The sequence below is a fragment of the Corvus cornix genome, chromosome 21 (genome assembly GCF_000738735.6).
Source record: "Corvus cornix cornix isolate S_Up_H32 chromosome 21, ASM73873v5, whole genome shotgun sequence".
Classification (NCBI taxonomy): Eukaryota; Metazoa; Chordata; class Aves; order Passeriformes; family Corvidae; genus Corvus; species Corvus cornix.
Window position 1 is genome coordinate 2,620,203 of NC_046350.1, and position 13,968 is coordinate 2,634,170.

Consider the following 13,968-nt stretch of genomic DNA (forward strand, 5'->3'; position numbering starts at 1 on the left):
GTTTTGATAAATTTACATACAAGTAAATATAAAATAGTTTTATATAGTGAGAAAATAAATACCATAAAAAGCCTGAGCTGTGAAGTTTTTATTTTTATCCCTAGCTCAAGTCTTCTATTAGTACTTTCAGCCATGAGAACTGAGTGACTATTACGTCAAGATCGCAAACTTGAAGGCATGAACAGGACGCATGAAAAGCCACCAAACTATTTATAAATCTAAGATGTATCTATAAATCAAAGAGTGACCTTTGCATCACTGACTATATGTACTCACCGTTGACTGTATCTTAGAACAAGATAAAAAGAATAGTTCTGCTTGTGATTAATTTCTAGCCCAATCATAAGGTAGAGAATTAATGTACGTTCAGAAAACATCTGGTGTTTTCTCCTTGGGAAAAGAGATACCAGCTAGTAAATTCTGCATATATTTTGAAATGCTTCAAATAAAGTGCAAACCCCTTATTTTTCTTGTCCGTACCTGAAGCAGAAATAAATCTACTTAGTGACCAGTGAGGACACATTTACACCAGAACTGGAGTTCTGGACTGTTTCAGGGAATAGTCATTCACAGAAGAAGGTACATTCTGAAGAAAATGTTAGGAACACCCTTCCTTTCAATCAAAGAACTATGTGGGTAATATTACCTGTGACTTCTGTCATTTGAGAGTACTGAGGCCTGAATTAATGATAAACAGATTTTGTTGGCACAAACATTTGTTGTCAAATGTGTGCAGATGATACATTTGCATTTCACAACAATGCACATCACCTGGCCACAGAAGCAGCACGAGATTGGCTAATTTGTACTTCTGTGAAATACCCCAAATACACCTGAAAGCAAACACGTTTATAAATAAGAACCAAGGAAAGACTGGAAGAAACCATATTTTGAAAAGTGAAGTAATTCGTGGTACAATTGCAAAGGGAAGGTCAGGGTACTTCACAGTGTGCAGTGCTTCTTCACTCCCCAAAAGCTTTGGCAGCAGAGCTGTATTTCATGTGGTCCTCACAGAACTGAAAATAAATACAGGTGAATTCATCTGTTTTGCCACCAAGCACCCAAACAGGACATTCCAATGCATAGCAAGAGCACCACTACAAATACCAATACAGCTGGAATGTTTAGCCATTTACAGATTTATACAATATTCAAATTCTATGAATTGTGGCTTTCTATAAAAAATTCAAACTACAGCCATAGAATCATGCACTTCCTTGAACATAATTCATTCTTGTGTGGTGTGTAATTTGCCTTCACTGTGATCACATAGAACAAATGTATTAGAAGCTTGATCCCATTCTAGACCCCTCATAAACAGATATTTAATATAAAAGTTCTAAAGAACTTGCTTAAATCTTACTTTTTGTTATGCTTGTAGCAGACAGCTATAAAACCACTTCCAGCAGTATGCTATGAAAATGCAATAAGCAGATTCATGAATTAAGTTTGTTAGGAAGCTTGTATCTGCAAAAAAGCCACATATTTGTACCTTCCTTTTTTCCTTTTTAAATTACCCTTTTGTCCTCTGAAAAAAAATCTACAGCAGGTAGTAAAACTTCAGTCAAAGCTAGATAATACGACAAGTGGCTACTATGCAAAGCACAGAAGCAGAAATGGTGTCAGTATCTGACATCATTCAGGGTGTCACATGCAATTTTTTAAAATACTTTGTTCTTTGCTTTTACAAAGTGTTACATAGTAAGGTTTAGGGATCCTCAGTGACTAGATTAAAATAAACGCTGTAATCACAATTAAATTTCTGTCACTGTTGTACCAAGAAACAGCCAGAATCACCACACATGTCCAAGGAGAAAAGCTCGATTTAATTAATTACAAAAACCGGTTTATATAACGTGGTCCGCAACAGCGGTAGGAGACTATTGGTCCCGTGACCAACCACCCTCTAAAAGGATCAGCTGAGGTTCTCTAACACCCATTCAGAATATTTTTTCCCAGAGTACCAAAACAAGGCTGGAAAACAAACCCAGGTGCAGAGATAGAGAATTAGTTTACAAAACCGTCTTTCATTGTTTCTCAGCTAAAGCATGAGAAAGAAAAACTTCACAAAATGCTTCAGCAACTGGAAAATTCCTCTGGTCCTGCTTTTTAGCATCCACAAATTTCTACTAGCTTTCCTGAATAGAATTTGTGGCTGAATTTGTTTCTTAACACAGAGGACAGCAGCCTTCCTGCCTGCATGTGGAGCACCTTAAGAAATCTTTCATCCAGCAAGGGTGAACAGAAAGAAACTGCACTGTGCATCTTTTACTACTGGTAATTAAAGCAGAAGGAAGCAGTAAAGCCTGGCTGTCCATAATTCAGAAGAAGGGCTGTGAAAAAGAAGTATTTTTTGGCAATGACAAATAGTTGATAGATCTTGGCTTCACAGGGAGCTTTTATTGAACACACACGTTGTTCAATATCTGAAGAAACTTATCAGTTGTCCCAGTTAGAGAGAAGGGAGGTGGAGTTTAGCACTGTATGGGTGTGACCAAGTTGTTTATTCTACACCACACACATCAGCACTGGGGTGTGGGTTTTTGGCAAGAGAAGCTGGGGGGCTGGAACTGGAAGTTCACCACCTTGCCTCGCTCACCAGAGCAGAGGGACTGTCACCAAATCAACTCTGGTGACCTCAGTTCCTCTGCTGCCTGCTACTTCCTCCTCCCATTTTCTCTGGGCTGAGACCGTGGTGCTGAACGGACAGTTTTGAGGTGCTGCAGAGCCAGCAGGGCCCCGTGGCACGAGGTCAGCACCACAGCAGGGACATTTTTTGCCCCAACGCACAGAAGAGAAGGGGCTGCACAAGCATCTGCAGAAAACCGAGCTCAGTGAAGTGGCTACCCCACTCTGATTTGGACAACAGAGCGTCTGGGGATTGTTTGTCTCTGTTTTTTGTTGTTTTCAGGCTGGGGGGACATTCACCATGGGAGCTCTTCTTCCCCTATTGCCTTTGTTTCCCAAATACCACGTGGCACAGGACAGAGGAATGGTCAGGACAAAGGCCTTCCTCAATGGGAAGCACCTGCCACCATGGGTTTTTTGTTCCCGATGGTGAATACCCTTTTGTGGATAAAACACCTTCTCTTTTGTATACTTTTGCTATTAATACAGCTGTTGTTATTGTGTGTCTCAGTCCACTGGTTTGTGATTTTAGGAAATTGTTATTTCAACCCATAATCTCTCCTTTATTGTCTCTCCCTCACTGGAAGGGATGGGGGAAAAGAAAGTGGCTTATTTGGAGTTTAATTCCTTGCTAGTGTTAAAATCAGCACACCCGTTCATGTACAAGTAATGCAGATCAGTCCTTCTACCTGGCTGGCCCAGAAGGCCAACCACATCCTGGGCTGCACCAAAAGAGGAGCGGGCAGCAGGCTGAGGGAGGTGATTCTCCCCCCTCCACTCTGCCCTTGAGACCCCACAGTGCTGTGTCCAAGTCTGGGGTCCTCAGCACAAGGAAAACATGAACCTGTTGGAGGAGGTCCAAAGGAGATCACAAAGATGCTCCAAGGGCTGGAGCACCTCTGGTCTGGAGCCAGGCTGGGAGAGATGGGGGTGTTCACCTGGAGAAGAGAAGGCGCCAGGGGGATGGAAGCCTTTCAGGACTTAAAGGGAAGTTATAAAAAAGAGGGAGAGAGACTTTGGACACCAACAGAGAGAGGAGAGATTTAGATTTAGATAAAAGAGAAGAGATTTAGATTACATGTTAAGAAAGAAATTCTTTACTTAAAAAAGTGGTGAGGCCCTGGCAGCGGTTGCCCAGAGAAGCTGTGGCTGCCCCATCCCTGGAATTGCTCAAGGCCGGGCTGGACAGGACTTGGAGCATCCTGAGCTATTGGTAACACCCCTGCCCATGGCAGGGGAGTAGAACTAGATGATCTTTAAGGTCCTTTCCAGCCCAAATCATTCTGTAGTTCTAGGATAACTCTTTGGGCACTAAATGTTGTCTGCTTTCTGTGCATGTCTCTTCTTTTTGACAGTCATTTAATTTATTATATAGCAAGCAAAATGGAACTGGGAATGCCCCAATGACTCTCAAGCAGCCCAGGTGGCCGAGGATGAGGTAACAGGCCAGATGCAAGCTTTTTGAATTTCCATTTGTTTTTCTTGGAAGTCAGAAAGTGCCCTCTTAGCCAGACCACGCGCAGAGGCCCAAGTGATGTCAGCAGAGTTCTGAAGGCCTGGAAGGAGGAGACGAATTCTCTTTAAAGATAAGTATAAGCAGAGGAGCCTGCTGCTTTTTTATTGCTTCCAGAACCAGCACAATTTCCTGGCATAGTTAGTGGCATCAGTAATTAAAATTGTGTTTGTCACATGTCTTGGCTTCGTAATTTCTTGCAAGAATTGTGTGGCTAAGGAAAGTGGAAGGTTCCTAGCGAAAGGGTTTCTGTTTCTCACCTCCGTCTCCACATATAGAAACAGGTGTGTCTGTGCCTGATACTTCTGGATGACAGAGACTCTGAAACTGTAGTGGCTCCTCTAAAACATGTAAACGTCAGATGATTTTTTTAAAGCAGAATATGATTTCTTATCTTCAGTCTTTCTATCAGATCCTTCACAGGACAGAAGCACAGTTTTCTCTGACAGTCATTCTGACTCTAACACAGATGATGCAAAAACCTTCATAGGAGACGGTCCACTCTGATGAGACTTAACACAGAGGATGTATTATTTAACAAGCAACTTGTACCACTCCACTTGGCTTTTTGTCACCTGTTAAAGTCAAGGTAAGTTTCATTCTTAAAATTATACTAAGTCTTATTTTATTACCAAGTGTCCCCTCAGTTCCTCTCTCAGCTATGGACAAGCCTTCCCTGATACAGGGAGGCTTCAGGGGCTGTAAGAAGAGGTTCTCCATCCCACAGGTTCTGTGTTAGCTGTGCATCGGGAACAGAGAGCTGAGCATAACAGCTGTTGGATACTGTCATTGCCCTCACTGTAATAAGAAATTTTAATATAATCTACATAGAAAATGGAATTTCCCTCTAACACCATTTGGCAGAAGTTTGTTGTCATATCACCTATGGTGTTTCCTTTTACCTTCTAGATCCTGGGTGCCTGTCAGGTCAAGCATCAGACAATTCCTCCAATTCTCTGAACCAAAGTGGATTGTACTTTAACAAACAGAAACCACCACCTGAACACATCCTGAAACCAGGGAAGATCTCTCCTGTTCCAACCTATTTGCTTTAAGAAAATAAATCAAGTTTTATTTGATTTAGAAAATGGAAAATTGCATACAAAGACACCTACTTCAATTAATGGATGACTTATAATGCATCTTAAACCTGTTATGCCTACTCTCAGTTTACATAACCCAAACTGAAACAAGCCATTCAAAACTGAAATAAAATATCCGAGTTACCCATTTAAGTCAGTTTTAAACCAAATCTTAGGTTACTTTAGCTCACTTTTCTCCTGCATACAAACACTTCAGCAGGTTTAGAACAAACCCAATTTTGGGGGGGGGGGGGGGAAAAAAAAAAAAAGAGGAAGGTGTGTGGAGAGGTAAGAGAGACAATTTGCCTTTAGTTACAACACTATAGACTTGAGAAATATTAACATTAAAAAATCCTTCTAGTACTCACAGCATTGATATTTTGATACTGTCAACTTAGAACAAGCATAAACCATTTAACCTGAAGAGAACACTAAGCAGGTCTGCAAGAAAGCAAAAAGACAAAAAGAAAAAACCAAGGCATCGCACTACTTTTAGTCAGTGCGCCTTCATACAAACTTCAGAGCAACTTTGAAAACGAATACAATTCTAACATAAACGTACAGACATGCCTAAACCAATATTTACTGGAGTATTTAAAGGATAATATATATTTTTCTTAAACTAGAATGGAAAATACAGTGAACAGGTATTTGAAAGGAGTGGTGGGAAGAATACATTATTGACTTCAAAGAAGCTGCACGTTGCAGTTCAGCACCACAGTTGTCTTATCAAGCTACAACCTCATCACAAAAGATCCAAAATCCCACACCCCCATTCACATTATTATTGTTACAGGTATCCTTAATAATGCAACTTTTTGCCTTGCTGTGGCACACCTCAGTACATGTATTACCTTAGAGAAGTAGAAGTGTAAGCACAGGAAATTCTTGATGGTCCCCTCAAACTTAAGAGTTCTAATAAGAGAAGGAAGCTGCTCTTCTTTAACTTGAGAGTTAAAAGATTTCAGAAGCTGAACAGGCACTGTGCTCAGGAACCCAGTGGGTATGACAGTAACATATTCTCTTGTCATTGCCTCTCACCGTGCACTCCTCAGTAGGGTGGGCTGTGATCAGAACACTTCTCACACGGAACAGTGAGGCTGTAACATGTAACACTGTGTGCTTTTCAAGAGTGATTAAATCTGCCTCAGGGAACTACAGAACAGGAAAAAGATTTACTGTGCTGTGGCAGTGCTAATTAGGTGACCTTATATAACTTTCTGCACCTTCTTCCAGTCATTCCTAAGGACACATAAAGAGATCATCATATAAATAAAACATGAATATGGTGGCAGAAACAAGCACTAAATGAAAGTAGTTTTGGAGGCTTCCCGCTTTATCCTATTTCCACATATGGTGGTTGGTAATGGATTATTTCTTTCTAAGCACAAATCCTGATTGTCTTGTAGAGGATTTTTAGAAAAGCTACATGGGTGCTGGGATGGGACACTATGTGGTCTAAGCTTTGTAAAATCAACTCACTTCCCCAGTTGAAAAGGCCAAGAACAGAGCTGAGCAAACAGCCAGAAACACCTCCCCATCACTCTCTTCAGCTTAAGGAAGGAGGATTGTCACAGGAACTAGTGGAGATATGGATGCCATGAGTAGGAACCACTGAATCATTTAGGTTGAGAAAAGACCTTTAAGATCATAAATGGCATCTAAAAGCTAATTGGAGTGTTGTTCTTTGCAAAGATCTGCAGCATTTTTCCTCCTTCACCGGAATATAGTTCTTCTGCACATTACAGGACAGGAGCTGCACAGCTGGCAGCAAGAGCATCAAGAGAAAATACAGGACTGTGCTAGAACAAGCTCATCAGATATATCCTTTCCTGGTGATCCAGGTCCTAATTCCACTGTTCCAAGCATAGGAAACATATGCATGCACCATGCACAGATGGATCTTCCTCGTTTCCATATCTCTGCAGAAGATTCTGCTCAGAAGTAACCAGCTGGTCCTGTCTGTTACAACCCTCACTCATAAAAGATGCATATGTAGCAAAAGAACAAGAGTACCCAACTAAAGACTCACTGCTCTTCAGAACCCTCTTATATCATAAATATGCCTTGGGAATTCTTGCAGGAAAGAGGATTCTGACCCCATTAGACCAAGAAACATTGAACTTGCCACATCAAAAGACAGAGATCTGATATCTGCTTCCTTCACCTTTGTTAATTCCTACTCCTGTTGGTCACTCCCGTTCCCAGGGACAGCTTTCTACCCCAGTCAACACCAGTCAGTGATCACAAAGAAATCAGTTAACACTTGCAGCAGGAATTCTTTGCTAAACTGGAACTCAGCTCTTAAACAGTAAAGATCCTACACGGCTGACTGCCAAAGAACACACATTCATTTACAAAATAACCTTGAAAGAACTGTTTTAAACCTCAAGTTGCCCAATGAGACCTATGCCAATCCTCCCCCATTAAATACACGTATTTGCCCTGAAATGTGAATCACTGAGCCTGCAGAGATTCCATTTAATTAATAAAAAAACTCTGATAGCAAAGGATTAAAGGGATTATGCAGTCAGAAAGCAAAGTAAAAAAATTAAAGTCTGCTTTTGTGCGCCATTCATTTACTGCCTACGCTAAGTGGACGACAGCTAAATGCCAACGATTATTAGCATTCCTCTTAATTAGTCAGTGGCTCCTGCCCACACACTGAACTTCTACAGAAGTACCTGAAATTTGTCCTCTGATATCAGCTATGGATATTGGAGTGATAAGTAATTCTAAGAATCTGTGATAAAAACAGGAAGAACATGTGTACACCAAATGTGAAAAGCTAGATAGAAAAAAATTTTTTTAAAAAGCACAAGGACACCTCTGACAACATTGTTTTGTTCTATCACCACTGCAGATTAAAGTCCTTATCCTCTAGCTCTTTTAGACAATGAAACAGGGCATAAACTTAAAAGACAGTAAAATTTTACTAAGTTTCCAATAAAAGGGTTTTTAGTAAGAAAGCAATGAGTCAGAGCACCATGCAGTTAACAAAGTATGAAGTAGTCTCAGGCAGGGAAATCTGGAAGACGATTCTTATGCCTCATCCATCTCTTGCAATTTGCTTCTTTACTATTTCTGCACTTCTTCACTTTGGGCCAGAAAAAGTAAAAGACAACAGCCTGGCCTGCCCACCCCATCATCCAAACTACTAAGAAAAGAATCAGCAGGGAATTGCTGCTTCCCTTTTTGACATTAGTAGTACCAGTTTTTTAAAAAATTGCATTTGAAGCCTTAGGAGACAGAAATGTTAAGCTGGAATTCATTCCTTTAAATCTTTAGCTGAATAGGTGTCTGCATAGGCAGCCTCCAGGACAATAATTTGTTTGGAAGACCCCTCAATACTCTACTTAAAAAATAGTGAATGGTGTAAGTTTAAGAACAGGAGAAAAATGTCATAGTATGCAGCAATCACACCTATCTCTGCAGCAGGATAAGCTTGATAATTTTTTATTACAACCTAAATTAAACCTCAGAAAAACTATGCTATTGTTTTAAAAAGAGAAATACAGCCTGGGCTGCTGATAATATTGTTGAGAAATACATTTAGTGCAGACAGCTTGGTGTGCAGCTGCAGTGTGAGCTGCAGGTTGAGCTGTGGGCAGTGGGAGCCCAAGGCAATGGGCAGTGAACTGGCACCAGCTCTTTGCAACAGTGGTGCAGGTGACCAGACACCCAGAGATGAGACAAGAGCTCAGGAGGAAGAGAGGGGAAAGGTAAAATAGTACATTAAATGGCACAAGGCATAAGAAAGGACTAACAAAGGGTCTGCTACATAAAAGCCCCATGAAGGCCAAAAGCCTGCACAAAATGCTTTAACTCTGATTTCAGAGATTTAAATGACATAAAAAAGGCAGGTCTTCCAAGCTTCTTATCATGAGAACCAGCCTTGACTGCTTCTAGAAAAGCCAAGACAGCAAAGGCGATAGGAGAAGGAAGCAGCACAGGGGAAAGCAGAGCAGATCACACCACTCTCCATGCAAGACCCATTCCTGGATAATGACTCTGTCCTGACCTGTCTGCTCTGCTTTGATCCACACATTGTTGGGGTGCTCCTTAGTAGGCTGAGCCTCCAATACAGTACCAGTGCCTGTACTGATGCTGACTCCTACCAGTAAAGCTACTCAAGAAAAACCAATGCCTGAGGAATACACAGTATAGGTACTTCCTCCACAGTAAGAAGTCTCTTGATCATGCTAAATCATTCTTCAAAAAACCAGGTAAGAGTCACTTAGCTGAGAAATATGTGCATATGCAAGAAGGAAACAGAAGAGAATAATGAAGAAAAACCCAAACCCAACCAAACAGAAACACACTGACCCCCCTCAAACCCAACCACACAAATGCACTGACTCCCCCAAACACAAACTGGCATCCCCAAACCCAATCAAACACACACTGACCCCACCCAAACTCAACCCAAACACACATGGACCCCCCAATATAAATACACACATACTCTGACTCCCCCCAAATCTAGCCAAACACACAAGCACTCCCAAACACCCCCCCAAACCCAACCAAACACACCAACTGCCCCAAACCAAAACACACATCAACCCCTCCAACACAAACACACCAACACCCCCAAACCCAGCCAAACACATACCCCGACCTCCCCAAATCTGAATACACCCCTGAACCCGCCAAACACACCAACAGCCTCAAACACAACCAAACACATACACATACTGACCTCCCCAAACCAAAACACACACACACCAACCTCCCCAAAACCAAACAGACAAACTGACCCCTCAAACCCAAACACACATCCCCCAGCCCCAGCCAAACACACACACCCCGACCCCTCAACCCCAGCCAAACACACACACACACACCCCGACCCCCGCCAAACACACACACACACCCCGACCCCAGCCAAACACACACACACACACACCCCGACCCCAGCCAAACACACACACACACCCCGACCCCGCCAAACACACACACACACACACCCCGACCCCCGCCAAACACACACACACACACACCCCGACCCCAGCCAAACACACACACACACACCCCGACCCCCGCCAAACACACACACACACACACCCCGACCCCCGCCAAACACACACACACACACCCCGACCCCCGCCAAACACACACACACACACACACACACACCCCGACCCCAGCCAAACACACACACACACACACCCCGACCCCAGCCAAACACACACACACACACACACACCCACCCCGACCCCAGCCAAACACACACACACACACACCCCGACCCCAGCCAAACACACACACACACACACACACACCCTGACCCCTCAACCCCAGCCAAACACACACACACACACCCCGACCCCAGCCAAACACACACACACACACACACACACACCCCGACCCCAAGCCCCACAGGTCCCGAGGCTCCGCAGCGCCACCTCCCGGCACGGGGCCCTCCCGGGGTCAGCGCCCCCCGAGCCCCGCCAGCCCCGGGCCCAAACCCGGCACGAAACCCAGCTCACCTGGCTCTGTTCTCCCCCAAACCCGGCACCAAACCCAGCTCACCTGGCTCTGTTCTCCCCCAAACCCGGCACCAAACCCAGCTCACCTGGCTCTGTTCTCCCCCAAACCCGGCACCAAACCCAGCTCACCTGGCTCTGTTCTCCCCCAAACCCGGCACCAAACCCAGCTCACCTGGCTCTGTTCTCCCCCAAACCCGGCACGAAACCCAGCTCACCTGGCTCTGTTCTCCCCCAAACCCGGCACCAAACCCAGCTCACCTGGCTCTGTTCTCCCCCAAACCCGACACGAAACCCAGCTCACCTGGCTCTGTTCTCCCCCAAACCCGGCACGAAACCCAGCTCACCTGGCTCTGTTCTTCCCAACTCTTCTCTGTCCCCACACCCCCCACCTCGGGAAGGAAGGACTGGAGCGCTGGCTAGCTCAGAGCTGATTTGGACTACTCTAAAAGTTTTACCTTGCAAAGTTTTACCTTACGTCTCAGTACGGAGTTCTCCACCACAAAGAAGCCCAACTTGGGAACTTTTACTGGTTCCAAGTGCAGCAGTGTTACAGAAACCTGTGCACTTCCCATGAGATGAGCCCAAGGCTCCTGCTTGCTCTACAGCTGGGACGGATGAAATGAGGAGAAGGACAGAGCTAACAAAGAGCCTATGCCTTTCAGCAAGACTGCTTTGTGCTCCTTTCTGTGATGACCAGTGTAATGACCAGAAAAATGAAACAAAGAAGGGGGTTTTTTGCTTTTACCCAGATTATAATTTCTTATTAGAGTTGAACAGATTATTTGGGATACCTTGGGATAGCAGGAGAAAGGTACAGAGAAAGTTCCAGGCTTGCTGCAGATGTGTTCCTCTCTTTCCTTACACACTCTGCTGTCATAATTTCAGTTTTAAAAATAAGCTGTAATTGCGTAGTTAGTTCCATTACTTTTTTTTTTGTGAAAGAAGCCTTATTTCAAGATCTGGTTTCTGCTCCTCTGTTTGCGGCTGTGTTATCCAGAATTCAATTCCCGTAAGATACTGATGTGCTGGATTTCCAAGCCTCAGTCACGCCAGATTTACTTTCCTTCACGTCAAACAGCATGAAGGTTCAGGTTGGTAATTCTGCAGTGCTGAGAGGACAGGGGAATCAGGGACCAGTTTGTCAAGCTTCACTTGGAGAATATACCCAGACTATAGTGGGCCAGCACAGCAGGGCCAAAGAGCAAGAGGGTTTTTTCCCCTCAAACTGGTGGAAACTGTACTACAAAGGAGCAGTGTTTGGGCAGCTGTGATCCCATGCTCGAGAATTTTTAGACCTTGCCAACTCTGTAGCAAAATAAAGTATCTTCAGAGAGGCCTAAGGACCCATCATCTTCATCACACAGACCCCTGTGTCCAGGCAAGCACACACTCACCTACACACCTTCAACCCACCTCAGAACAAGAGAGCCTAGGTAAGAACCTGTCAGAGGTATTACAAAGCACTGAAAGAAATTCAAAAGATCAAATACTCCCATGCATACCCAAACAGTGCTGTGTGGTTACAGAGAACAGACCCCAAATGTGCTGCAATGCAGCTCACACACAGTGAGAAGAGGAAGCATCTTCAAAAAGAAAGTTAACAGCAGGGACCCAAGTTATGGTTAGCTTTTTCCTTTGGTTTCCTTATTCTCCAAACAGGCTCAGTAAATAGATAATTTGACCTCACGTTTTTAAGAATGCTTAAAATGACCAACTAACCCTTAAAAAAAAAAAAATCAATAAACCTTCAGCAATGATATATCCAATGTTACTTTCAAGATATGCAGAGTATAAATAGGGCAATGCAATCCAGTAGCAGGAAAAAACCACCTTATTACATATATGACCTCACGGGGTAGCTATTTCAGCATGAAAAATGAATCTAATAATCATGTTATAAAGCTGAATAATCAGCTAAAATGTTAAATTTTACATCAAAGTAAACTTTTTAGGTGTTAATGAGGACAGATATCTGCAGTAACAGCAAAGAAAAACCCCCCAGGCCCCCATACACTAGACCTTACCAGAAAAATAAACAGCAGTGCAAATGTTTTTGTGTCATACCAGCCAACACGTATAACTCATTGAAACAAGATGCTAAGTTAAAAACGGCGGTAAAATTCAAGAGATGGGTGCTCATACAATAACGAGCTCATCTGCAATTACAGTGCCAGTACAAAATCATTCTACTGCACACCTCTCTTCTTGTAAACTAAATTTAAGCCAAAGTTTTACACCAGAAGTTACATCCTCTGAAGAAGTCCCTCATACAAATGCTACTGGTAAATCACACCGTCTGGAATTCCTGGTTTTGCCAGCTGTTACAGTATTTGACTAATACCTCATGTTTGCTTGCCATAAAGCACTTAACAACAGGGGAAAGAACTGTTGCATTATAGATTACATTTCATCCATACTATTTTGCACAGTAGTAGATAATTTTTGGGGACGTTTTTGATTCATTTCGTTGTGTCATTTCATTTCGTTATTTTTTTTCAAAGTTGTCTTGGCTTCACTAGCAACTTGTTCTTCATGAGCCATCCTATTAAACCAAGAATTGCTGTTTCTTCTGATAATGAAGGATAATCTTTTATGATAGGTTAACATATATTTAATGCTTAGAATTTGCTCAGTAATTTATCTAACCCTGTTGCTGTAATTTATCTATCTACTGCTGCCCTGAGCCCCTTGAAAGAATAAATAAGCATAAATAAGAACTTTGAAAACTTTCACCACAAAATATTGCAAAAGAATTTCCAATCTATTGCCAAGTTTTCAAAGTGCCATTCCCATTGACTTCCCTCTCCCATGGATCCTTTGTACCTTTGTTTAGGATGAGCTGTTTCTCCGCTTTGCATGATGACGTTGGCACTGTGGCCCGAGGGAGATGCCTTTGACATTTTGGGAGAGGAAAGAGTGTCTAAGTGACAACTTCAGACCTGAGCAGAGGCAATAAGCTGCGGGCAAGTTGCCCGACTTGAGCATGACGCACTTCATGATGGCTCTAAGAGGCTGAGTCTTCCTTGAGAAAAGACAAAGGACAGCAGTTGCTGTAAGAGCGCTTCATTAGCTTTCCTTGGAGGATGCTTAGAGTGAATATTGATAATACCATTGTCATTGATAGTTCACTGAAGGAGAAGCATTGGTACAGAGCATCCAGCACCAATAGTGAGATCATGCATCAAATCAGACCTAATTACTGTCTGCAGTTTTGGAACGAAGAGCTGCATGACTCAGATGAGGAGAGAGAATT